At 27.6% G+C, this 27,689-nt stretch overlaps 1 protein-coding gene across 2 annotated transcripts in view; it reads right to left on the bottom strand.

Moving 5' to 3' along the window:
* Window positions 1-27,689, bottom strand: part of Axn (protein axin) — an 83,891-nt gene that overhangs the window by 34,357 nt on the left and 21,845 nt on the right. For both annotated transcript variants that reach the window (XM_065514666.1, XM_065514665.1), the window contains exon 2: window positions 18,938-19,234. The gene's annotated coding sequence lies outside the window, so the exon portion shown is untranslated. The remainder of the gene's footprint in view (window positions 1-18,937; window positions 19,235-27,689) is intronic.

Below are 27,689 nucleotides of genomic sequence, written 5' to 3' on the forward strand. Positions count from 1 at the left end.
CCCATTTTAAGAAAAAAAAAATACTTTATTTTTTAAGAAAAAAATTTACTTTTTTTTACTTTTACTTTTTACTTAAAATGGGTAAGAAAACGAAGGACATTTGAATCGAAATGCGTGAACATATTTTAAAATATAGGAAAGGTGGTAATTCCTTGAGTTCAATTGCTGTTACTGTTGTCTTCAAGAATAAGCTTACAAACTAAGCTTTTAACACTTTCCGCATATTATTTTTTCTTTAAATCTACTAATTTTTAAAAAGTACCGATCTCAACTTGGTATCTCGTACGTATAATTCCCCCTCGCATCCCACAAAGCGACCAAAAAGCTATTAAAGGAAAAGACCTAAGCTTTCTTTTGAGAGAAAAGGGCCCATTTAGAAAAAAGTTTTTGATTTTGGAAAAAAAATTCAAAAATTTTTATTTTTTTTTGTCGAAAGATTAAAGAAATTAAACTATTTGGGACACATTTTGGTAAGAACAATAGGTAATAAGTTACATGGATGAGAAAAAACACTTGTTTGTCAAATATTTACCACCTCTAACTCAGAGAGTTCTTGACCGATCTTGTTGAAAAATTTTGCCTGAATTACTGAATATGACTAACCCGATCGGAAGACATTGATTTCAAAAGTTGGTTTACTTGATATGAAATCCCCCATATATAAATTAAACACGTTGAAAAAACTAAAACTTATTAAAATATTGTAAATTTTGTATTGTAAATTTGCCGTAAATAATTTTGATCAGAATTTTAGAATTTAAACAAAAAATTCATTTATTTTGACTCGATATTTAACAAAACACCCTGTTTTTTTTTATTAATATTATTATTATTGTTATTTATTTGAAATGCATATAACAATGCATCTAAAGTTATGTACATTATTCAAACGCTCACAAAAGGATGCTCTTTTGTTGGAAACATATATTAAGCGCAAAAGAGACGGAAATAAATAAATTATAATCCCAAGTAAAACGCCATTATAAACAACCCTCCATTATGTATGCGCAAGTCCAAAGTTTACTTATATACAAACAAACAGAGTAAATTACGCTGTATATACATGCTATGTATGTATATAAGGATGTACATATAGACTTGTACATACAACCATGTTAAGTTTACATACAATGTGTTGTGTATTGTTGAATTTGTTGTGGTTGTTGTTGTTTATTTGTAATATAATCCGGTATATATATGTATGGATATAAGTAATCGTATTTGTATATGTGGTAAACACTGCGTATGTATGTAAATTGTATATAATCATGTAATTGTATGATTACAAAGTATGAATGTATGTATGTACTTGTAGTAGTTGTAGTCGAATGAATGGGCTTTCCTGACATTGAGGTAATTGTTGAGAGGCAGTCATTTCATTGCAATTTTGTTGTTGTAGTTGTTTGATTTTAATGAACTTTTAAAATGATTTTAATGAGTTTGTAAAGTTTTACTCATTCATTCAACCACTCAGTCATTCATTACCTTTTTGTAATGGGGTTTGTTCGTTATTATTTTTTTTAATTGTAATTTTTTTCCCTTATACATATACATATTTTCAGAATCACATTCACACAGAAGGTCTTTTAATTATTACCACAAATACATTCACACATAAACCAAACCATGTTTTTTTTATACAATTGTTCCTGTACTGTATGTGTCTGTATCTATGTAAATATTCATACATACAAACATACTCGTACATACGTATTTTGCCATGTAATGAGGTTAAAAGTTAGCAAGCGCAATGATACTCTTGTGGATTTTGAATTGAATCAAGTGCATGCGAAAAAGTTCACTGTGTCTATCCGCAGTCTAGACAAATACGAACAAAAAAAAAGTTCTTTTGACCTTCATTACTATTGTTTTTACAATTTATGCATTCTGCAAATGCTTAACATTATAAATTGCACAAAAAGGAATATAATTAAAAAGTGAAAGTCATGAACTTTTATTTATACTTGAATTCAGAAAAAAGGACCTGTTGTTAATGACACTGGCAAACGACAACAGTTGTGAAATGAAATTAACAAAAAATATAAGAGTAAGTTTTTTTAAACAATTATTTTTGCACTGCACAGTTGGAAATAAACCTGCCATATCTAACAGGCTGGATCCGATTGGCATGAAATTTCACACAGGCGTAGCAGAGGATTATTCAAGTTTTTTGAAGACTAACCCCAAATAATTTTTTATGGATTGTCTAAAATCAATGATTTTAATATATGTAATCTTAAAGCCCTCGATAAGGGTTTATAGCGTGTGCTATTATCTCTCATAGTTATTGAGTTATACGCATTTGCAAATTTAAATGTCAAAATTTCACCATATCATGGCCCAGTTTTTTCATAATAACGGACACAATCTAACGGACAATAAATTAAAAAATCACATGAAAAAAGCTTCAAAGTAGCCCTATTGTATGATATATATGAATTAAATAACTATTAACAATTTTATTAATATTTATGACATTCTTTGGAAGATAGAGAGAGAACTAGTGTTTATAAAAAACCGGTTTGTCGGTTAACCGAAAATTGGTTGTTTTTAAAAAAAACCGGCTTTTCGGTTAACCGACATCAAAAAACCGGTTAACTGTCATATATGTGTAGAAAACATAAAATTTTCAATATATAGCTATATACTAGGGATGCCAATCCCGAAATCCCGGGATTTGTGAAAAAGAATATTATGAGATTTTTGATATTTTAGGAAGATTTTTGAAGCACCCAAAATACCTAGAACTAAATTTCAAATATTTATAATACTAATCTCGCTTCAAATCCAAACGCAGCCAGATTTTTTCATTTGAATCACGGAGCAGCACATCTACTTTGCATTGACAGACTTTTACACAATTTACACTTTTACGAAATTTATGTTCAAGTTATTTTCTGAAGGGGACTAGGGGCAAATGTAGCCCGATTTCAGCAATACTTTACAGTATAATTTCTGAGTACTTACAACTTATTTTGTGCAAAATTTTATAAGGATATTTAGGACTGCTCAAACAGTACTCCGGGGGACAATTGTATGGAGGTAGGGAAAATCATGGACCATTTTATTTTAATTCAATGCATTAGTTTTTGATTTGTTATATTTTTACTTAAATATATTAATGAAATTAATATTTTTATTCTTGAATTTGATGTTTTTGACGTTTAACTAAAATTCCGAAGTCCCGAAATCCCGAAAAATCCCGGGATTCCGGGATTTACATTTCTAAAATCCCGAATCCCGGGATTTGTAAAACCCAGTCCCGTTTGGCATCCCTACTATATACAGCTTTAAAATTTGTAGTGTTTAGTAGTAAGGAATGATTAATATTAAATAACTATAAATATACAAAAGTTCTAAGTCCATTTTATTTTGTAAATATTTCAAAATTATTATCTCAGTCAAATGGAATTGAGTTTAAATATGTTACTACTAAATATATGTATATATAATTATTGGTTTATTCCTTCAATTTCAACTAAAAAATGTAAATCAATTTTTAATAATTTTGAAATTTTTTATCACCTCGACTTTCTGATATGAAACAGAAAATGTAAACGCGCTTCTTCTTAACTTTGATTATTTGTCATTATAAATCATACCAAATAATTAATAAAACTCCAATCAGATTTCAAAAATATTTCAGATTTAGATTTTGACACGTTTTTTGTCTCTCCTGTAATATTTCTGAAAAGCTAACAAAATGATTAATAAGTTAAAATTTTAAGAACAAAACACACTAATGAAAGAAGGTATGTACATCGAATTCAATTTAACGTTTGGTAAAATCATCACTGAGTTTTTAATGAATCATTAGTAAGATTTAGCCTAAACTTATAGAATTATGTGGAATTTAATTTAAATTTTTAATAGATTAATTATGTGCAATTTATTCTAAAAAAAAATTTTAAGTAAACTCATCGTCCGCTTCTACTTAGAACCATTGTAATTCTTAAATATATTAATCTAAAGAGGTTTGTGTTGTAAATCAGCAGTTTAGGTTTCAAATCAGACCAATAACGTGTACACAATGCATATTAAAAATGCACAAAAACATGAGATTTATTAATTTTAGTCCCAAATTTTAAAAACCGGATAAACCGGTTAACCGAAAATCAACATTAACCGGTTCGCAAAAAACCGAGATTTCGAAGAAAAACTGGTTTTTCGGTTAACCGGTTTATAAACACTAGAGAGAACATTAAAAATTAGTGATGCCATTCAAAAGTAAGGAAAAAAGAGGGTTCAAATATTTTTGTAAAATTATTCAATAACTTTATAACGCTCCCAGTTTGAAAAGCAAAACATATATAAGCACCTTAAATTATATTTTTCGAAATATTGGGTACTGCGGCACACATTGTACTCACCACAGATTTGGGGACAATAATGCACTTTATTTGTGGGAGTAATTGCAAACTACCTTGATGGTAAGATTTTTGAAGTTCGAATAATTTAATTTTATTTATCTCTAACAATATTCAGGCATTGACCTTAAATCTGTTAATATTGGAGCGAAACAGATTATTGGCAAAAAAAAAACTATTTCCAATTTGGAAATTTCATGAACTTCAATTTGCAAATCGTGGAACATCAATGAATGTAATGTAGCTGCAGTTATAACTGATAATGGACCAAACATTGTTGGACCAAACATTGTTGTAAACCTTATGGAAAGGTTTAGTTAAATTGAGGAGCACCGACAACGCGATGCTAATAGTTTGTGGAATATACATGACCAAGTAGTTGAGTCCCAAAATGTAGGGCATGAAGAAACAAATAAAATTACACTTGAACTTGCACAATACTTAAATCAGACAGTTTGTCCCCGTTACTTAAACACCATTGAAGAATGGGAAAACTGCAAAAAAAAAAAAAAATGTACTCAAACCAGTACGTGAAATTCATAGTGATATTGCCTGAGAAAGGCTGGTTATTTATGACCAGGGCAACCAAAAATATGCTCTAAAAAAGTGTTTTATGCGCATAAAATATGCACTTAAAACCGAAAAATATGCTCTTAAAATATAAAAAATATGCACTTAAAAATAGTTGGTTATTGTTTGATTTCAAAATTTCATTAAAAAATATATATGAATTAAATAAAATATTGAGCTCATAAATTAAAATTGGTTATTATAGGATTAAATTTCGATTTTAGTGAATTTGGCACTACATAAAAATAGTTTGATTCAATTCATTTTATTATATTTAGCAATAAATTACTATGTGTTTACTTAAGTTTGAAAATTTTTAAACTAAATCTTTGTTTTAGATTTCCGAGTTTCTTAGACAATCTTAAACAATTGATTTGTCTCATCTTTTAAACTGCCTAATACTTCAAACTTTTTTTAGTAATTAGTGGCATAATATTTTACTTTCTCAATCCATGTGTCCAAATGTTTATAGGATCCCTACTGAGGATGTACATAATCATCCTCATTCTATATGAAGCTTTAAAAACTTTTTTAACCATTTAAATAATGTTTCAAAAACTCTATGAATAGCCTGTCATTTCTTGGTAAAAATTGCAATGGATTTTGGAGCATTCATCATGTATCTAGATTAACATCTGAATACGGCTTCTAAAATTTAAATAGAATTATAAAAAAGCCTTACAATAGTGGAATGACTGCAATTAAAAAAATATAAAACAACTTTTTATTCAAGTTTTATCATTGTGACTCAAAATGCCCATGTTTCTTCCTTTCTTATCCATTATATCGTCTATCGATATCCACATATATATTGTTTTATTAATAACTTTTTTTTACAAGTTATATAAATACATATATCAACGGGTTTTGAACGCGAAATTTTCGATGGATCTTAATATTCTGAACATCTGTTGAATACTTATTCAATTTCACATTAGTGGTAAACTATTAATGCCCAACCATAACTGTATCAAGCTGTCTTAAATTCCTTCTTTTAAATGAATCCAAATATTTGTTTTGAAGTTGCCCATTTTGCCCAATTTTGGAATTTTCTTTTAATTTTTTACTATTTGTTAAATTTTAATATTTGTGTGCGTATATTTTTAATTTAATTGAAATATTTGGAAACTAAGCACCCTTAAGTCAACGAAAATTCTATGAAGATAAGTCGATTATGGGTACTCTATTTTTGTATTTAAGTAGCTTAGACCAATTATCATTGGACCTCAACAAAATAGTAAAATATAGAAATGAAAAATTACAATACAAACAATAAAATTATATCAGGAAAATAAAATAATGAAAAATAAAAGAAAATATGCAACAAAAATATGCAGTTATGAGTTAAATATGCAAAAATAAGCTATAAAACGAAAAATATGCTAAAATATGCAGTAAAGATCAAAATATGCAAAAATATGCACTAACAAATCGATGCCAAAATTCTTAAAATTGAGATGATCAAAAAATTCTGAAATTTGTTTAACAAAATTTTTAAAAATTTGAAAATGGAGTTTTGAAACTGCCGTTAAAAAATTTTATTTTTTTGTTCATACATAAGAATAGGTTAACGGTATCCAACGAAGACAAAAACTCATATACAAGTAAATATGGACATATTTAAGTAAAAATGAGCTATTAAACTGCCTGAGACAGTTTAATGGCCTGGCGAATTTTTAATAACTTTAAAATTTTTTGACCAATTTCTGTTTTTTATGTCTTATTAGAACGACAACTGTAATTTTTGTTTAATAAATAACTCAAAAAAATGTTTTAATTATTAATTTATTCACTTATTGTGCACTTATTGGGCTGTAAAATATGGATTATTTACATTAAGCCAGAGATATTCATTGAATTTTCAAGATAATTTCGCCGAAATTAACTTAATAAAACTGGTTTTTCAGTTAACCGTATTATAAATAACTTAATTAAAAAGTAACCAAAATGTATGGGAAATTACATAATTTCATGTTGATTTCGGCCGAAATAACAAAATTACTTAATTTGTCTCGGTCTGAATGGGCTATAAGATGTTTTTTTTTGAACACTAGCCTTTGCCAATAACGGCAACTGATATTGAGATAAAAGTGTATAACGATTCATGTAATCGTTATAGAAAGGCAAATAGTTACTACAAATCAATGATCACTAGTACAGTATCTGAAAATGTTTACCGGAAATTTAACTGAGTTAGCTGCTGATGGGTGGAAAGCATTGAAGTCATTATACGAAGCTTCATCGAAATATGAAGTATTCAAATTTTGTACCGACTTCTTTTCATTTGGTTGGTCTTCTAATCAAGATGTGTCAAGTCTGTGGAGTTAACTTAATAATGGGCTCAAAAGCACAGTGGAGAAGCGGTCAAAAATCAATATCTCCAAAACTAAAAAAGCTAGGGTCTTAAAGTTAGGAAAAAATAACAAAGATCTTTTAAGGGTTAATTGGCTTATAGATTTATTTTAAGAATTTTTGAAATAAAATATGAAAATTCGTTCGTTTTAAATAATTTTTGTAAATTTGTATTCCATTTTAATTCATTTGAAATATACACTGAAACAAAAACTTAATTAAAAAGTTATACAAAGTTATGTAATGCAATATGAGGTATTATATGATTTTTGATTTTATATGTTCACAATTTTTGTTCTTTATTATAAGAGCTACAACTTTGCCTCAGACAATAAATCAAAATTCCATTAAAACAAATGATTGACTTTGGGCAAAACTGAGAGACACGGGTATTTTTTTTGGTCGTTTATCACGTAGTGGTGTCCGTTATATTGTTATATTTCCATGACTTAAAAAATTACACACAGTGTTATTAAGTAATATAATAAGGTTATAAATAAGGTAAAATATCATATTAATATATATCAAGTATTAAGCAAATTTAAAACTCTTTGACTTTAACTACTTGTTTTCTGTGTTGTTAAGTTTTGGGCTCTGAATGGATCTGAAGTTAAAAATATCCTATTTAAATAATCTATATTTGTAGCAATGCACGATATTTTTCGCAATCTAAACTGTTTTATATCCTTATTTTTCGCTTCATCCGATAATTCACCTATTGACACTAATGCATGCTTGTTCACATCAGTTTCATGGATCAGAATTTTGTGTACCGATGGAGAGAGGTAGTACCAGGGATACACTTCAACAAATTTTCTGACTGTCTATACAGCATATTCTTCAAACTTTACGGCATCAGTTTCAAATACAGAATTTATAGCTTGGAGAATTGTAGCACAACTTTGCAAAATCGATCGATTCCTGTTATTTTTTATGAAAGATCAACATTTTGGTAAAATCTCCACGCTATGTTGCCATAGTTCGAATTTTCGCAACCACCAGCTTTTGGCCTATCTACCAAAAGTACCATTTATGCCCGAAATCGTTGCTGAATATATTGTTTTCTCTTTAAAACACTTGACTTTTCGTTTTTACTGTTGTTCCATTTTTTTACAGTGAATGTCACTTAAAATCGTACACTATCGTAGTCAAATTTTATTCATTAGTTTTAGAAAGTTGACGTTTTGGAAATATTTTAAAATGCTATTTTTATATTGTGTGTGCTATTACCTATCAGAAAATTGGGTATAATTTTAATTGCCCTTATCCACAAATAACAAAATTGGGTAAGACTGTCAGTGCCCAGAATATCAACGCTTCATTTAAAATCCTAAAGGCACTAAAAAATAGCAAATGATACTCTACAAAGTATTAGGATTATTTAATATTATCATTTTTTTTAATTTTTAAAGTTTTAATTATAATTTAATATAATTGTTAATAATTTAAGTGAAATATGAATTTTGTGATGTTCTTTAATTTTCGTCAATATTTTTTTAACGAATTGAGGTTTTGTTAACTTTTTTGTTGAAATACATACTTTTTGTTCCAATTAATAAAATGACTTTTAATTTTTTATATAATCACCTATTATTGCCTGTATAATTTCATAATATTTAAAAAAAAATATGTTGTACGATTTTGAGTGACACTCACTGTAGCTCTAATTTGTATGATAAGTGAATAAAGTACTCAAAAAATGGTATGTTGGCAAAATGCGATTTTTCATTATTTTTCGTCGGATGTCTATGTAAATCACATCCATATGCGAAAATATTGAAAATCCCGCGGCCACAAAATTTTTTAATTTAAAGAGGCGTAAAAAATCTACAATTTGATGTATAAGATGTTGTGGGCAGATGAGGACCAAACAACTAAAAGTCTACGTGAAAAAGTAGTTTTTTTAAAAAAAAATTGTGTTTTGAAAAGGTTAAATAGTATCCTTCACGGATTTTTTAATGGGCTTATATTTTCCCAGCTTTTATTATTTAATTTGATAGAAAATTTAATGTTTGTAGGGTTTTTGGATACTTCTGCCACAATATCGCGAATAACCTTTTAGATAAAATTAAGTTTTCTTTTCTGACTATGTAAATACAATATATGAAATATAAACATAACTCCACTTTCAACGGACACAAACATTAAATATCGCAGAAAAAAAACAAAATTTGTTAGATTCATAAAATTTAGAGTGTTGTCAAAAAATTTAGTGCAATAAAGCTTAGATAAAAAACATTATTGTTTTTGATTTTTGGCCTATTCTAGCACTGTGCGTTGCTAGAATTATTATTGGTTTGTAAAACAATGCAGATTTTACCGGAACAATTTGAAAACTTTAAGAGCAGTTGGATGATATATTCGACATGGCATTCGTACACAGGTTCGTCATGGTCATACAAAATTCAAAGTTGTTTTAAATTGGCTTTGGTTTGTCTTTTTTTATTCAAAGTTCAAATTTTAGATAAAAAATTCGCTCAATTTCAATAGTATATGTATAGATATTTTTTAGCTTATCCAATTTTTACAATATTGGTCTCATAGTAATGCTTAGGGTACAGACGTTTCAAAAGTTTTTTTTACTAAAATTTTTTCCTTGAACAAAGGATATCTCAAAAAATATATCTTCCATTTTCTAATGATTTTAAGCCTTGCATGGTTAACATACAAAATACATAGTGGTATTCATAGCAAAAAGATAAAAAAAATTAATAAACCATTTTGGAATTTTATTGTATTTGTTCGGATTTTGAACGCTTATTTTATTGCTATTTACTAGGGTATTCAATCGATTAACCGTTAATCGGTTAACCGATTAATTTTGGACGGTTAACTGTTCGAATAATTTGAAATTGCCGATTTTCAAATAACAAATAAACCGATTAAATTGTGTCGATTAACCGATTAACCGAAATTCCTTTTTTTTGCACTTTAACATTTTTTTTGTATTTATTTTTCCGTTTCAATTCAAATACAAATTTCAAATTAAAATTATATATATTTTTGAACATCCAATAAACATGATTAGTGAGTATGTATAACAACTGACATATTTAATTTACATGTATTTGAAACTTTGTTTGTATTTACATGTATAGACGAAACTTTTTTGAAATGAGTATTTGATCATAACTAAACGAAACTATTAAATTAGTCAAAAACTAAAACTAAAAGATTATTTCAGAAGATCTCACTAAAACCCTAAAAAACTCACACATCGCTCATTTGCTGCAAATAATTAAAAAAAAGTCGTTTCGAGAAAAACGTCTTTGAATAATTTAAGACATTTTACTATTTCTTAAATAAATTTTCAAGAAATCATACGATATATAATAGTACATGTTAATATCTTTCTAATCTGTATTTAACACAAATTTTTACTTGTCAAATATACAAGAAAACATGAATTTTAATTTTGATGTTTACAAAAAAAAACACTCTCACACAAAAAATAATTGACTTTTTTGAAAACTGATGAAACTATATGAAAGATTATAGAACAGCGCATATTTTGTATTACTCAGTTCATAAAACACGGATTTTGAGTTATGACGTTGTTGCAGCAAATAGTCGATATGTTTATAAAAATGATCCCAAATACCTTATTTGCTGATTTTTATGTTTTTGTACACAAAATTCATTGTATTTTCAATTTAAAATGAAAATAAAAATTATTCGGTTAATCGAATAATTTTAAATTAACCGATTATTAACCGATTAAATCTAAACCTCGATTAATTATTTGCTCGATTAACCGATTAAACAAGAAACCCGATTAATTGAATACCCTACTATTTACATTCCACATACAGTATTGGCCATAACTAAAGCACCTCCTCAATGCATTTTTTTCATATGGTATTTTTTTGTATAAAATCAAAGTTTTAAATATGTATTATGTATTATTTTCATTTGTTAATATGTTTAGTATTGATAAACAAATACTTTCAAAGTTAACCTTTCTATAAGAGGTAACTTAAAATCAAATATATTTTAAGGTAGAAAATGAAACGGACAAAACTAAAGCAAATCCTTTGTTTTGGATGGCACAAGAACATCTCTTGGCATAGAAGATAATATGTTTTTATGGCGTTTTTCGATATTCATTCCCAGGCTATTTTAACGGCATGAAATAAATCGTGAAAATTTCCGATCCTTATTTCAGCAATTTTCACGATTTATTTTCATATTAACAATGTGCCACAAGTTCTCAATAGGATTGAGATCGGGAGATTGACCAGGCCAATGAAGAACTTGAATCTTATTGCTCTGTAGCCAAGTCTTACAAACTTTGGAGGGGTGCTTAAGATCGTTATCCTGTTGGAAGCTCCCTATAACTGGCATATCTTCACTGGCAAAAGGCAACATTACAGCTTTCAATACATCACGGTACATGAACCGATGCATAATCCCATACATTTTATGACCAGAAAAGCAACCCCAGACCATTACATTGCCTCCTCCATGTTTAATTGTTCCTTTGCAATACTTAGGATTCAGTCTTCCTCCTTTTGGTCTGCGTACACGCCTTATTCCAGCGGAAGTTTTTATATTGTATTTTGATTCGTCAGGGAATAGTACTGTCTTTCATTTTTGGATACTCCAGTCGATGTGGCTTTGGCAAATTTCAGTCTAGCTTTTTTGTTCTTAGTTGATAGAAATGTTTTTTTTGCTGGTCGTCAGCTGAATAATCGGGCTCCTCTTTTACGGATTGTTCTTTCGCTAAAGCATAGTCTTAAAAAAATTTGAAACGAGCCTGGAAATAACTGATCTGTTAATTGAATATTTTTTACTCAATTCATGTAGTGATAAGCCCGTCTTCCAGTCTTCAATAACTTTAATTTTAAATTCACTGGAGTACTTGTTCCTTGTCATTGTTTTTTTCACAATAAACTGTATAAAACTTAAATTTTGCACACTACGTCTTCCTTTATTTTTATCTTTTGGAATCTTTAAGTCCATTCATTGTGATTCCCGATAACTCACATTGCAAATATGCAGAACCGAGTCAAATTTTTAAACAAATTATAAGTGGGTGCTTTTGTTTTGTCCGTTGCGTTTTGAGTTTTTATATGATTTATCATTTTAAATTAATTTTTAATAAAATTATCTTTTACTAAATCAATATTAAATGAACATTAACAATATTAGTTAATAAAATATATACAAAATACATCCCAAAAAAGCCGTTTTTATTAAGCCGTTTAATTATGATTTGAAAAAATCCATTGAGGGGGTGCTTTAGTTATGGCCAATGCTGTACCTGTATATCTAGAAAATAACTAAAATTTGCATAATTTAAACTGGAACTTTTTGCAGAAAAACCAAAATAACTCAATTTCTTGAGCTCAACAGATAATTGGACAAAGTAAAGTAGGTATTCCAAACTGTACGATCAGTTGCATATCCTTTGTTGTCTAGAAAGGGTTGTAATCGCTTTGGAATCGATTTTACCAAGTTTCAGCTAACTTCCGGCTCTGTTGAGTTCTATGCTTCTAGTAAGAACTCTTTTAGCTGAACTAAGTTGTTAAATTTTATTTGATGAACTCTATTCTCTATAGCTAATTCCTCCCAAAGGTGCTCAATTACATTAAAGTCTGGGCTCTTTGCAGGTGTTTATATATGTTTGGGACATTTAAGGATCAACCAAAGCTTTTGCAACACCTGATGTGTGCTTGGGATCATTGTCTAGATAAAAGTCAAAGTTGTTTGCAATACCCACTTTTTCGCAATATGCTTTAAATTTTGTTTCAAAATATTGAGATAGAGAAATTTGTCCACTTTACCTTCAATACAATGCAAATTGTATACTACGGCACTAGAGATCCATCCAAACCATAACCATAACAGAAGATTTTTGGAAAATGTTGTATATTTGTTGGTAAAACACTGTAAAATACATTTTTATTTGATTGTAGTTTATTTGAAAAGTTTTCCGCTAAGTTAAAAATTAATAAAAATTTAGTTATTTTACAAAGAATTTTAGTTTTTAACTTTTTAAGTATGATGTTGAAAAACTTTTTTTCTGTACAGTTAATACTTTCACCCCCAGTAACTCGAAGTCCGGTTATGTTTTAACTAATAGATATACTTACAGTTTTCATACAAAAATAAGTTTAACCGACTGTATAACTATTAGTTAAGGCATAACCAGACTTCGTGTTAATGGGGGTCAGTAATTTTTATTTAGATGTGTATGTGTTTATATAAAATTAATATTAAAAAATATTGAAAAGTTTTAATTGTCAAAATAAACTCAAATAAAATTAAATATTTGTTTGTAAATAAAAAAAATTTATTTGATATTGCTCAAAGGATTTCACCAAAACTATGTACGTTTTTTGCAAATTATACTAAATATTGTAGTTGTTGTTAAATAAGGTGCCATTTTATATCCGTCTGATATTTTGTCCACCCTCTATTTTCATTTACAGATTTGTATTGAGAGTAATAAGCAGGGAAACCAAAATATGCAAATGCATGTTTTTTCTGGTGAGTCTAATGGGCACATGGATAAGATATTTACACGTTTCAGAACTATTTAAGAATTTTGGCATCGATTTGTTAGTGCATATTTTTGCATATTTTACCCTTAAATGCATATTTTTGCATATATTTGATTTAAGAGCATATTTATGTCATATTTTTGCATTTTAGAGCATATTTTACTGTTTAATAGCATATTTTGACTTTATCAAAAACTTATTTTTCGCTGTTGTGTTACAGGTATTTACTTCCTTTGTTTAAAATTCAAAATTGAAAAATATATGTTTTTTTAATATAAAAAAGCACTATTTTAATAATATCGCCATCCAAATATCAAATTTTAGTTCTAATTCAAACTTAACCGTTCTAAAGTGTTAAAAAAATATTGTCTTTTAAATTTTCTCCTATAACATCAGTTGATGTCGAAAGAACATTTTCTATGTATAAAAATGTTTTCAGATCCTATAGACAACGATTTTTATTTGAAAATTTAAGTCAATATTTTGTAATTTATTGCAATAATAACCTTAATTGAAGAAGTGACTTTATATTTATATAAAATATCATCAAAAATACCTCTCGAGGCCTTTTCATAGCTTAAGTTCCTATTGTTTGTATGTTGTATTTATTTTTTGTTATATTTGTTTTAGTTCATGTTATTTTTGTTTATTTTATGTTACTTTACCTTTTTAGATATGAATTGTATTGATTTTTTTTTAAAAAGTATGTTTTGGTTAAAATTATATAAAAGTTTGTTTTTTAAGAGCATATGTTTTAAATTTTAAGAGCATATTTTAAAGTTTTTACTGCATATTTAAAGCGCTTAAAACACTTTTTTTAGAGCATATTTCCGGTTTCCCTGGTAATAAGTAATGTTAAAAAATATTAAAACCTTTTCAATTTTCAGATTAGAAGGGTGCCAATTAATACCACAAAGCCATTTAAAGACCAACAATTGCGGAATCAAATTAATTTTGTGAAATACTTTTATATAATATATTATATTAGGGTATTCGAATTATTCGATTTTTCGAATAAAACGAATAATTCGAATAAGAGATATTAACTTGTTCGAATAATTCGATTACACGTTTAAAATCAATCGAATTATTCGAATAATTTAATTTTTTTTTAAAAATTAAAGAATGAATTTTTGATGTCGGTTTTTTTAATATTTTATTGTTAAAGAAAAACAAAAAATAATGTTAAAGTTAACAATTCAAATATTGATAATGTTAAAAAACATTCAAAAACAAATGACATCATTAAATTTTCAACAGAAATATTCTGATCAGAATAACTCCCGAACAATCTACAAAACAACTGACTAGCAAAAACTTTATTTTCCGTTTTGGATCTATGCTTTAAAAAATTTGAGTTAGTTGCACATGATCCTGAATTCAAATACAATATAAGGGTATTAAGAACTTTTTTATGTCGTTCATTAATTCGGGTTTTAAATTGAGTAACTAATTCTTTAGTAAGTTAATTATTCACTATTTCTTATTATTATTTATAACAAATTGTATTATACAACAAGCTCTATCAACGTTGCCGAATCTTTGCTTAATAAAGTGGTCTTGGGGAATTACACAATAAAGGGAACGTGGCTAATTTGAAGTCAGGCCACTTAAAATCCATACGCACTGTAGTAATCATAACAAAGCTCCCAGTTATCAAAATGGAAAAAGATTTACATATGTATGTTTTTAACAACAAATCTACCGCTTTTCTACAATGAATTGCAAGTCATTATGTTTAGTTTTAAAAAGTGTAGACACAATGGAAAAAGAAGCTAGTGATAAAATTGTGCACAAATATCTAGAAAATCCGACTTTGTCGTGTTAAAAGAACCCAAACTCTGATTTTTGGCAGATATCAGGTCAGAAATTTTACATCTCGGCAGCTCGAGGTTGTGTGGTCTTTAAATATGAATACGTAAAATTTAACAAAAATATTAATTTGGCAGGCAATGCGCAGCTGCTGTTAGAAGAGTCAAGATTTTCAGAAATGTTTTTAAAGAATTTTCAGAATTATATATAAAAAGATAGTTTGGAAAAGCGATTGTTGTCATTTATAAGACATCACACATCTAATACAAAGTTTTAGTCAAGTTGTCATAACTCAATGACAAGTTGTCATTACTCAAATACAATTATGAAGTGGTATAATGAGAATAATATTGATGTTATAACAAAACACATCAATTAAACAAATTGCTTAAATCTTCGTCCAATCGAGATATATTGGAGAATTGTTAAACGTAAATTGAAAAAGAGTGCAGGTACAGTAAATAACCAAATTTTGATGAGAACAAAGTGGAATAAATATGCTGGAATAACGGTAGAAGTGGGAAGTAAAGTTGTGCAGCTATTAATAGGAGGCATAAAAAGAAAGGCCAGAAAATGTATTCGAAATAAAGACACATAAACCTGCAGTTATATTTTTTTAAAGCTTAATAATTTACCTTTAATTTCATGTATACAATGTTAACATACGTTGTTTCATTTAAAAGTTATGCTCGTTTTAATCCGTCCGGATTTTAAGTGGCCACTTCTTTACAAATACGCAAAAAGTTTATTACCATGTTAGACAAAGATGTCCAACGATGTTTAACCTCATGTATAAGACGAACTCCTTGATTTTCTTGCAACAAAACGTTAGTTTGCAATATTTGTGTTTATCATTCGATTTATTAAATATTTTGCAACACTTACGTACGCGGTTAATAACATCACTTATATACATATATTTTAAGATCAGATAATGTAATCATTATAAATGTCATCCCCAATATCACTTTCGACGACAGATTCAAAATCACATTCTCCATCACATTCAACTCCACTTTAATCTAAGTTAATATTTTGATTATTAATTGCGATTCATCTAATATTTCGCCAGCTAAATAACAAATATTTTATTCCGTACCTATTATTTTCATTGGTTCAAGTCCTAAGTTAAAAATTTTGAAAGATTTGTTTTTAGAATTGTAACTTCTTCCAGTAATATTTATATATTTATAGGAGCTATCGGAACACTCATCTATAGTGCACATATTGTGCCCATTTTAAATTTTTGCGGCATAAATTCAAATGTTCAATATTCGCTTTTTGAAAAAAATATTTTAAGGTTCAATTCCTAACACTTCGACGATATAAATGCCAAAAATTTGTGCCAATTGGGCACTCAGTTTATATATAAACAGCTATGAAAGTTTACATTTTTTAAATAGAGTTTTCAAGCTGAAAAAAGTAAAACAAATTGCATTAGGGAAAAAGTGATTTTTTTTAAAAAAATTGGTTATAGCTAAGATTTTACCAAAACGGATTACAATACCGGAGGGGTGTACCTTAAAAACAACTGAAAATATTTTACTTAATGTTTATACTATGTGTAAAATTTCGTGGTTTTATTAGTAATGTTTTTTGTGAAGTTACGAAAAAATTGTTTGTCTTCTGTAGTATAGAACTTACGTTGCCTGCATTTGCCCAAGGAATGAATCATATGTGGTTATTTGTTGGATGGTCAGGCTTCATTCCATACTCAAATTTTTTGCAACTACTTGCACCGAAGCAAATAATTTTCTTTTTTCTAGAAACATACTCAAATTAATATAATAATGACAAATTTTTTAAAATGGTATTTGTGTAAAGTGCTATGAGAATATAGATTGAGATCTTTTTTGAATATGTTTGGTAAGTTGGTGGGGGAGGGGGTTTATCAGAAAAGAGGGGAGGGGGTATTTCCAATTTTTTGAAAATGCTTATTTTAGCAGCACACATAGTGCAGTCATTGTTACTTATTTAAATTTGAAATTATGAACAATTTTAAGCAATTTAATAACTTTAAATATACATATATGAACATTTATTCGTTTTATTCGATTATTCTACATAAAATTGTTCGAATTATTCGTTATTCGAAAATGGCCATTTTTAATTGTTCGAATAATTATTCGTAAGAAATTATTCGATTAATCGAACGATCATTATTCGAATGAATACCCTAATATATATACATATATTATTTGTAAATTACGCACTAATGTAATTGTTAATTACATAATTCTTAATTGTTAAAATAATAAAATGAAAAAAACATATGTAAAAAACAGTCAAAAAAGCGTAACCACTTTCTTTTAGCATATAAAAATAAGATGTCAGTAGTTTCTAATTTTTTTGTAGTTTGTTTTTTGTGAGTTCGGTTATTTTTACGGAACTTGTTGGTTAAAAAATTAACATTTAAAAATAAATGAAAATTTATTTTGATTTAAATTAAATGAAAGCGGTCCGTTTTTTGAATAAATTTATAGTTATTATTAATGACTTTTCTGTTGAATTTACCTACATAATATTTTGAGTGTAGTTTTAATTATTTCAAGGTTTTGTTAACTGACGCACAGAGGGGCCAAATGGAAACTTCTGAAATACAATTGGAAAATGCTGAAATACAATTAGAAAATTCTGAAATACAATTAGAAAGTTCTGAAATATAAATGGAAAATTCTAAAATATAATTGGAATATTCTGAAATTCAATTAGAAAATTCTGAAATCTAATTGGAAATTTCTGAAATATAATTGGAAAATTCTGAAATATAAATGGAAAATTCTGAAATATAATTGGATATTTCTGATATTTAATTTGAATTTTCTGAAAAGAAATTTCTGAAATACAATTGGAAATGGTGTAGAAACATTTTAAATGTAAATTAAAAATCCTGAAATACAAATGAAAATTTCTGAAATACAATTGGTAATTTCTGAAATTTAATTGGAAATTTCTGAAATAAAGAAGTGGCCACTTAAAATCAGTACGGATTAAAGCGAGCATAACGATGTAGTGGGATAAATGCTAAAATTTTATAATCCCAAACATCCCAAAAACTAGACATATTTTTTACACACTTCTAACGTTACCTTTTTTATTTATACATAGTATTATTTCAATATACTCGTACATAATGGTATTCTATTGGCAATTTAACGTACAAACGCATCAGAGGAATTTTTATTTGCGTTTGTTGAAATTTATTTGACAACAAATATGAATATATTTTTCACTTGATTAAACAATAAAAAATAAATATATTATTGAGTTTGAAAGAAATGCATACAGATTTATATAAAATTGGTAGAATATCAATTTTTCTTTACTTACCATAAGAACATAAAATGGGAAATGCCAAACAAACACAATTGGAAAAACAAATGGGTAACAATTATTGAGGTGTGAATAATTTGATTTCGTCTGTCACTTTTTAAAGAGATTTATCGTAGCTTAATAATTTATAATTTTTATATTAAATTGATTTAATTCACTCTACTATGTTTGTAATTGCTTAACTTTAAGTTTTTTTATTTCTTATTTTAATTATGTTTTATTTTTTAACTTTAATTGTTTAAACACTGGTGCAGTTTTTAATTACATTTCATTATTAACACGAACTTTTCAAATCTGCAAATAAACAAAACAAAATATTTATTTAGTAGTTTGTTAAATAATATAAATACATATACATATTTTAATATTTCTTTTTAAATGGCTACTACCATAGAGAAATACACATAAAGCGGAAACTAGAAAAAACTCAAACAAAACAAGTAAGGGAGCTATATTCGGCTGTGCCGAATCTTATATACCCTTCACCAAATTATACTTAAAAATAAAAATTTTAAATATTTTTAGGTAAACAAAATTTAAATTTTTTTCCAGTTGTTTTTTCGAAATAGTTTTTTAAATTTTTTTTTTTAAATTTTATAATTTTTTTTTTATTTAAAAAATTTTTTTTTTAGTTTTAAAATTTTTTTTTTTTTAATATTTTGTGAGAAAAATTTTGGTGAAAAAAAAAATTCGGGTTAAAAATATTTTTTCCGATTTTGACCCATTGTAGGTCCAACTTATTATGGTATTATATACGTCGTTGCACAGGTCTTTGAAATATCTATCATTAGATTCCATATTGTCTATATTAATGATTTAGTAATCCAGATATGGGTCAAAAATAGGTCAAAAATCGAGGTTGTCCTGGTTTTTTCCTTATATTTCAGCCATTTGTGGACCGATTTTCTCGATTTTAAATAGCAACCGAGCCGGAAGAATTTCGGAGATATTGATGTATCATTCGTGTATGTAAGTTATTTGGGGGCTTCAGAAAGTTGATTTCAACACACAGACGGACAGACGGACATGGCTATATCGACTCCGCTATCTATAACGATTCAGAATATATATACTTTGTGGGGTCGCAAATGAAAAATGTAGAAATTGCAAACGGAATGACAAACTTATATATACCCTTGCCACTCATGGTGAAGGGTATAAAAATTACTAAAAATAAGGACACATACGAGTGTTGTTTTTGTTTTCACATAGTTTTTTTTATTAATACATTCTCAACATATTGGTTTTTGACAACTGAGTTAGGTCTTTGACAGGAGAGTTTCCGATCTATGTGTATTTATCTATGCCTACTACTTTTATAAGTATAACAAAATAAACATTATTAGTTTGAAACATTTGAAATATGATTACTGTTTTTAACTTTCCGACCTTTTTTGATTCCCGGGAATTTTTTTATACGTTCCCGGGTAACTGGGTATTTCCGAAATATATATTGAAAATGTGAATTAGTTACATTATGAATGATTGAATTTTTGCCAATTCAAATCGACTACAAATTACATTAAAATATTTTTTCTTCATTGAATGTGTTGATAAAAATGAATTGAAAAAAAAAATTGACTTAAGCCATTTTGTAATAGAAATTAAGACTATTCATAATGAATTCATGAACTGAATGGTTCAGAGATAACATTTATTTTGATTTCGAAAATGGAATTTGGAATAATTCTTTCGATCCTATGTTAGATGTATATACAATGTACATTAGGGTGGCCCTTAATAAACGAAAGTTGGATTTTGGCCATTCTCACCCTCCAGTTTTGTGAACATTAGTAAAAAAATCATCCTGAAAAAATTTTAGGTAAATCGGTTGGGGATAATACGTGCCGCAAGCCCTCTGAAGTTTTGAGATGCATTTACAAGGGGAAAAATGCCTTTTTTTCAGTTTTTGTAAAAATTTTGCCATTAAAAAATTACTGTTCCAATTTAGTTTAAAAGAATAGAAATGTGTACGCAATTTTCGATCTAATAAGACATAAAAAACATGAGACATAAAAAACCCTAGAGTTTATGTTATATTTTTGTTAAATTTCATCAAAATCGGCACAAAAATATACAACATTTCGAAATCTTTCCAAGAGAAAAATTTGACCTTTGACCTTCACGATTTAAGGGTTAACGTTTTCCGATTTTAGTAAAAGTTTCAGAGTATATTTAGAATTATCTGGACTATAATATTGTGAATAAGTTTGGCATAAAATTCATAAGAGTAAGGAAATAGAGCTCATTGGCCTAAAAATTGCCAAATAATTGGTTTTCCTCGAAAATTTCAAAATTTAAATCGCAGGTACGGAAAAACTATAAGAGATATTTTCATAATTTTTTACATTTTTATTCCCTATTATATTCTTAATAAATCTCAATGAGATGATCAAAAAATTCTGAAATTTGTTTAACAAAATTTTTAAAAATTTGAAAATGGAGTTTGAAACTGCCGTTAAAAAAATTGTATTTTTTTGTTCATATCTAAGAATAGGTTAACGGTATCCTACGAAGACAAAAACTCATATACAAGTAAAAATGGACATATTTTAAGTAAAAATGAGCTTTTATTTTAATATTTCTCAAAATATGTTAATTTTGTTCCTACATTTCTTGTTCTAGTGGCCTGAGACACGTTAATGGCCTGGCGAATTTTTAATAACTTTAACATTTTTTGACCAATTTCTGTTTTTTATGTCTCATTAGAACGACAATTACGTACACAAAAGTAATTTTTTAATGGCAAAATTTTTACAAAAACTGAAAAAAATGCATTTTTTCCCCTTGTAAATGCATCTCAAAACTTCAGAGCGCTGCGGCACGTCTTAACCCCAACCGATTTACCTAAAATTTTATATTTTGCAAAAAAAAACACAAAAATTTTCTATTTTGCAAAAAAGTTTGATTTCGAAAACAAAGTCAAAAATTGTATTTCTTGAGTTCCAAACATTTATTTTGATATACTATATGGTCAATTCCACGAAAATCGCTACCACTACTGAAAACACAAAAAAGTCGATTTGAATAGAAGAAAATAATAAAATGTTACTATGTGAAAGTATTTAGATCATATTAAAACATTTTAAAGACAATAATAATAGTTTAAACTGATTATATTTAGTTTTTTAATATTTTAGGTATGTTTTAGGCTAAAATTGCTGCGAAAAATAGGCTCCCAATTAGCTTGTAGTATGAAATGAATTTGACTCTGATTTGTTATTGTCAAATTGTTTATTGAAACCGAATGTATATTTTCTAATAATTTTTTTAGTTTTTGTATACATATATTTACAGAATATATATTGTTTTATTTTAAGAGAAAAATCTGTCATGTACGGTATGTCACGTACGATATTAAATTTTATTTAATATAAAATCAAGCAAAGATTGTTTTTATTTAAATATGACGGATTGTAAAGGAAAACTATCTCGTTTAGGGTAAGAAATTAAATTAAAGAAATTAAAAAGAAAAACAGTTTTGCATATTTCTACATGTACCTCAAAATGAGTTCCGTTTTATGTCAAAAGGTCTTAGGAAATGGATCTAAGCTCTCTTTTGAACAAAAACAAAATTTTAAAAGGGCCCATTTTGAAAAAATATGTTAAAAGTCAAAAATTTTATGTCTTGCATTACAAAATATATATATTTTGCAAAAAAGTTTGATTTCGAAAACAAAGTCAAAAATTGTATTTCTTGAGTTCCAAACATTTATTTTGATATACTATATGGTCAATTCCACGAAAATCGCTACCACTACTGAAAACACAAAAAAGTCGATTTGAATAGAAGAAAATAATAAAATGTTACTATGTGAAAGTATTTAGATCATATTAAAACATTTTAAAGACAATAATAATAGTTTAAACTGATTATATTTAGTTTTTTAATATTTTAGGTATGTTTTAGGCTAAAATTGCTGCGAAAAATAGGCTCCCAATTAGCTTGTAGTATGAAATGAATTTGACTCTGATTTGTTATTGTCAAATTGTTTATTGAAACCGAATGTATATTTTCTAATAATTTTTTTAGTTTTTGTATACATATATTTACAGAATATATATTGTTTTATTTTAAGAGAAAAATCTGTCATGTACGGTATGTCACGTACGATATTAAATTTTATTTAATATAAAATCAAGCAAAGATTGTTTTTATTTAAATATGACGGATTGTAAAGGAAAACTATCTCGTTTAGGGTAAGAAATTAAATTAAAGAAATTAAAAAGAAAAACAGTTTTGCATATTTCTACATGTACCTCAAAATGAGTTCCGTTTTATGTCAAAAGGTCTTAGGAAATGGATCTAAGCTCTCTTTTGAACAAAAACAAAATTTTAAAAGGGCCCATTTTGAAAAAATATGTTAAAAGTCAAAAATTTTATGTCTTGCATTACAAAATATTTGTTTTCATAGATATGCCACTCGCATCCCACTAAGCGACTAAAACTCTCTTAAAGGAATGCACAGTGGTTGCACCCATACGACAAAAATAAAAAAAATTATATTAAAATATTGATCTTGAAGGGGAATAACTAGTCGCTAAAACCATTAAATTTTTCTACTTCGGATTTGTTTTGATAATTTCTAACGGTACTTCCATAATATAAACAATTTAAGTGAGAACAAACAAATGTGCATAAGTTAGCAAAAGAAAAAACGAAAACAAATTTTAAGTTCAATTGTGGATTTATATTTTATAAAAGTGTTTAATTTAAATTTTTAAAAATGGATATAAAAACTATGGTATTGCCTTTGTCTATATAATATAAAAATGAAATGGTCCATGTATGTAATGTCATCACGTGAGAACGGCTGGAGCGATTTGGCTGATTTTTTTTATTCGATTCGAAATTTGCAGGAGATGGTTTGTAAAGAAAAAAATTAAAAAATTCCGTGTAAAACTCGAAAATTTTTTTTGAGTCAAGTCAACTGTAATAAAAAAGCTCCCTAAAGTATGCAGTACAAATTTAGATATTTTATTTGCAAATAAGTAAGAACAGTGGGTTGCAGAATCTAGAAGAACTAACATTAGTAAATGCTACCGGGCGAAGCCGGGCGGGTCAATTAGTTTTAAATATATTTCATGTCGGTTATTTGTGTTCCGTATTTAAAAAAACATCATTTTTCGGAAGTAGCTTTTCGTACGTGTTCTTAGAATTTGTGTGGAAATAATTTAGAGTTTTAAAATGTTTCTCAATCAAATTTAACCACCAAACCTTTATATATATATTAAAATAAGTATATAGTTTACGATTTTGTTTAATTTAGATGCGCATTTTTGCGCCATTTTCAGTAACATTAAAAATGCCTAGTTCAAATTAATGTTCTATATAAGTTTCAGTACTATGTTCTGTGTAATTTGTTAAGTAGTGTACTTTTTTATTATTGAACATTGATTACACTAGTTTACAAGGTTTTTGCTCATGAATTGAAACATATGGGGATTTGTGTATTAAGGTCTTCTAACTTTGGAAAAAATATAAAAAAAATCCTGGACGTCAAACTTTTGAGATATTTATTAAAAACGAAACATATAAAAATGTACATTAAATTACTACAAAAAAATTAAATGTGAAGTGTTTAGTCCTCTTTTTATAATTATTTTCATTTGTCTCCCTCACGACACTTCAACAGTAGTCTCCTAGCATATTCTGATCCCAAAAACCTTGATAATTCCTCTCGAAAAACTTCAAATCTTAATGGAAACGCTCTCCATGTTCGTCACTCATGTGTCCGAGGTTTTCCGGGAAAAAATCCACATGAGAATCTAAATAGTGAATCTTGAGGGATATATTTACACCCATCTGTTCAAAATTATGTAATAAATTTGCAACAATATCTCTGTAATTTTGACTTTTCTTATTCCCCAAAAATTCTTGAACAACAAGTTTAAAAGAATTCCATGCTGCATTATCAACACCGGTTGATAGACACTCAAATTTGGTATCAACCAAAATTTTTCTTATTTGCGGACCCACAAATATCCCATCATTTAGTTTAGCCTCAGAAAGACTCGAGAACACGCTGCATAAATATTGAAATGCTTGTTTTGTCTTATCTAAAGCTTTTACGAAATAATTTAATGTATGTAAATAAGCATTTTGCAGTGTTTGTGTTATAGGAAAACCTCGATTTGACTGAATAATTTTTCTGCAAATAAAACAAAAATGGTCTGGGTTTATTTTACACTTTCTAGAAGACATTTTGATATAGTTTTTACTTTAGAAATTTGTATTTAACAGCGATTTATTAACGTTTATCTACAGGAAAGACGTACTTTTAAACCGTATTTATTTTTTTTCCGTTCATTTTTTTTGGAATTTGTCAAAAGAATACAACTCTGAAAGTATCTAGCAGCTTCACCAGAGTGTTGAGTACCCAAAATCGATGTAAATACTTATTTACTACAATTCGGTACACTACAGTATGTATTAGTAGTACTCAGGGCAGGTGAAAAATAAAAACCTATATATCTCAAAATTTTGACGTATAGGTGGGAAACAAAAAATGGTCAATTAACAAGCGTCCCTAGCTCTTCTCAAAAATATAAGTTTCATTCCATGAGCAAAGAAAAATGTTTGATTTGTAAACTAGTGTTATTTATATTTTTATTAATTTGTTTATTTACATATCTTTTTAATTTATTATAAAGGAACGTCCAATAAATGCCGATTTTCACGCCTCTCCATTACAATATATCTAGTCTATCTAAAATTAGTTTCTAATGTAATAAAAGTTACATACATTATTTATTTCATATTTTCTTACCTTAATGTGAGTTGCAATAAAATAGAAAAGTTTAAAACGAAAAAATATTTGTATTTAATGTTTAGTATATAATATTTTGTATTAATTGTTTGTTGTTCTAATGCCTTAGGAAATACAATATTTTTGGTTTTTCCATCTGGTGCATAGACCTATAAGTATGTGGGGTTTCCCACTCGCAAATACGAAATTTCTGTCCTAAATATTAATATTGATAGCTGCTATAGCTTCCTCTATTTATAAATTGTAATAACTATGGGAGGTGTCACGCCCACTATTTTGCTAATTTTTGACCTAAATAAGTAATTCACACAAAATTTTAATTCTTTACATATTACAATTATCATAGCACTATCACTCACTAAAATTGCAAAAAATTTTGTGTACACTATTTTTTATCAGCTATAGTGATAATGCTTATTTCTTAACTAGCACTAAAAAAATAGTGATAGTGATAATTTTTTAACTATCACTAAACGAAGATTTAGTGCAAAAATCTGCACTACAATTAATTAAAAAGCTGCATTAAACATACTTTCACTTAATTTTCAAAAATGAGTAGTCACGAAATTGTTGTATCCAAATTCAAAAAATAAAAATTTTAAATATTTTTGGTTATTTTTAATGAAATATTAGTCTTAAGTTTTAAATTAGTGTACAGAAATAAACTTAAACCATTTTGAACTTAAAAATTTAGTGCACAATTTGAAGCTGCACTCAAATTAGTGCATACAAAAAAGTTGCAATAAACAGATGATTGCATTTTTTAAATCAACTAAATTAATTTTAAGTGCAAAATTTTTTAATTTACTATCACTAATGTTTAGTGAGGCTGCTAATTTTCAACTCAGCACTAAATATGAACAAAATGATTGCACTAATTTTGCACTATCACTAAGTATGAGTGCAAACTGCAATATTAGTGCACTACCCCCATCTATGACAATTATACAGATAGATCTGAATTTTAGTATTTAGTTTGTATGGGAGGTGCCACTCCCACTATTTATAGTTAATATTAATGGTAGAATAAACGTACATAATTAAGGACTCTATCTCTTACAGTATATATTCGATTTTTTAATTAACATCATATGGGAGGTGCCACGCCTTATGCGGCTACTACTCCTATTTTTGCCTCAAATATTTATACTAACGGTGGAATTGCTCATGTAAAATTTGAGGACTATAGCTATTATAGTTTCCTAGATATCTGATTTTTTAAATTAACTTTGTATTGGAGGTACCACACCCACTTGACATTTCAAAACAAAACGTAGCCTATAGTTCCTTCCAGACATACAGGAACATACTGTACATATTTCAAGCAAATCGGGCAGCCGGTTAGCCGTCTATAGTCTTCAAACCAGCAAACACACATTCACTTTTATATATATGGGGCATTTCATGTCAAGTGAACCAACTTTTGAAATCGATGTCTTCCGATCGGGATGAAATTTGCACCAAGGTTAGCTCTATTGGATAGTAACTCAGACACAATTTTTCAACAACATCGGTCGAGAACTCTCTGAGTTATAAGGGGTAAAATTTTGACAATTTGGTCAAACAGGGGTTTTTTCTTATCCATGTAACTTATTACCTATTGTTCTTAGCAAAATGTGTCCCAAATATTATAGATAGCTATTTCTTCGATCTTTCGAAAAAAAATATTTAAAAAAAAAAATAAAAAATTTTTAATATTTTTTTTCCGACTTTTTTTTTGACTTTTTTTTAAAATACGTCCTTTTTTTTTTTTTTTTTCTTAAAATAAAGTTTAGATATTTTCCTTGAACACCTACTTGGTCGCTTAGTATGTCTTGAGTTACAAAACATTTATTTTGATATATATCCCACTCGCATCCCACTAAGCGATCAAAACCATCTTAAAGGAATAGGCCTAAGCTTTCTTTATAGCAAAAAAAAAAAAATTACAAAAAGGGCCCATTTTAAAAAAAAAGTCAAAAAAGTTTTTGATTTTGCCA

Source organism: Calliphora vicina, chromosome 1, assembly GCF_958450345.1.
Source record: "Calliphora vicina chromosome 1, idCalVici1.1, whole genome shotgun sequence".
Classification (NCBI taxonomy): domain Eukaryota; kingdom Metazoa; phylum Arthropoda; class Insecta; order Diptera; family Calliphoridae; genus Calliphora; species Calliphora vicina.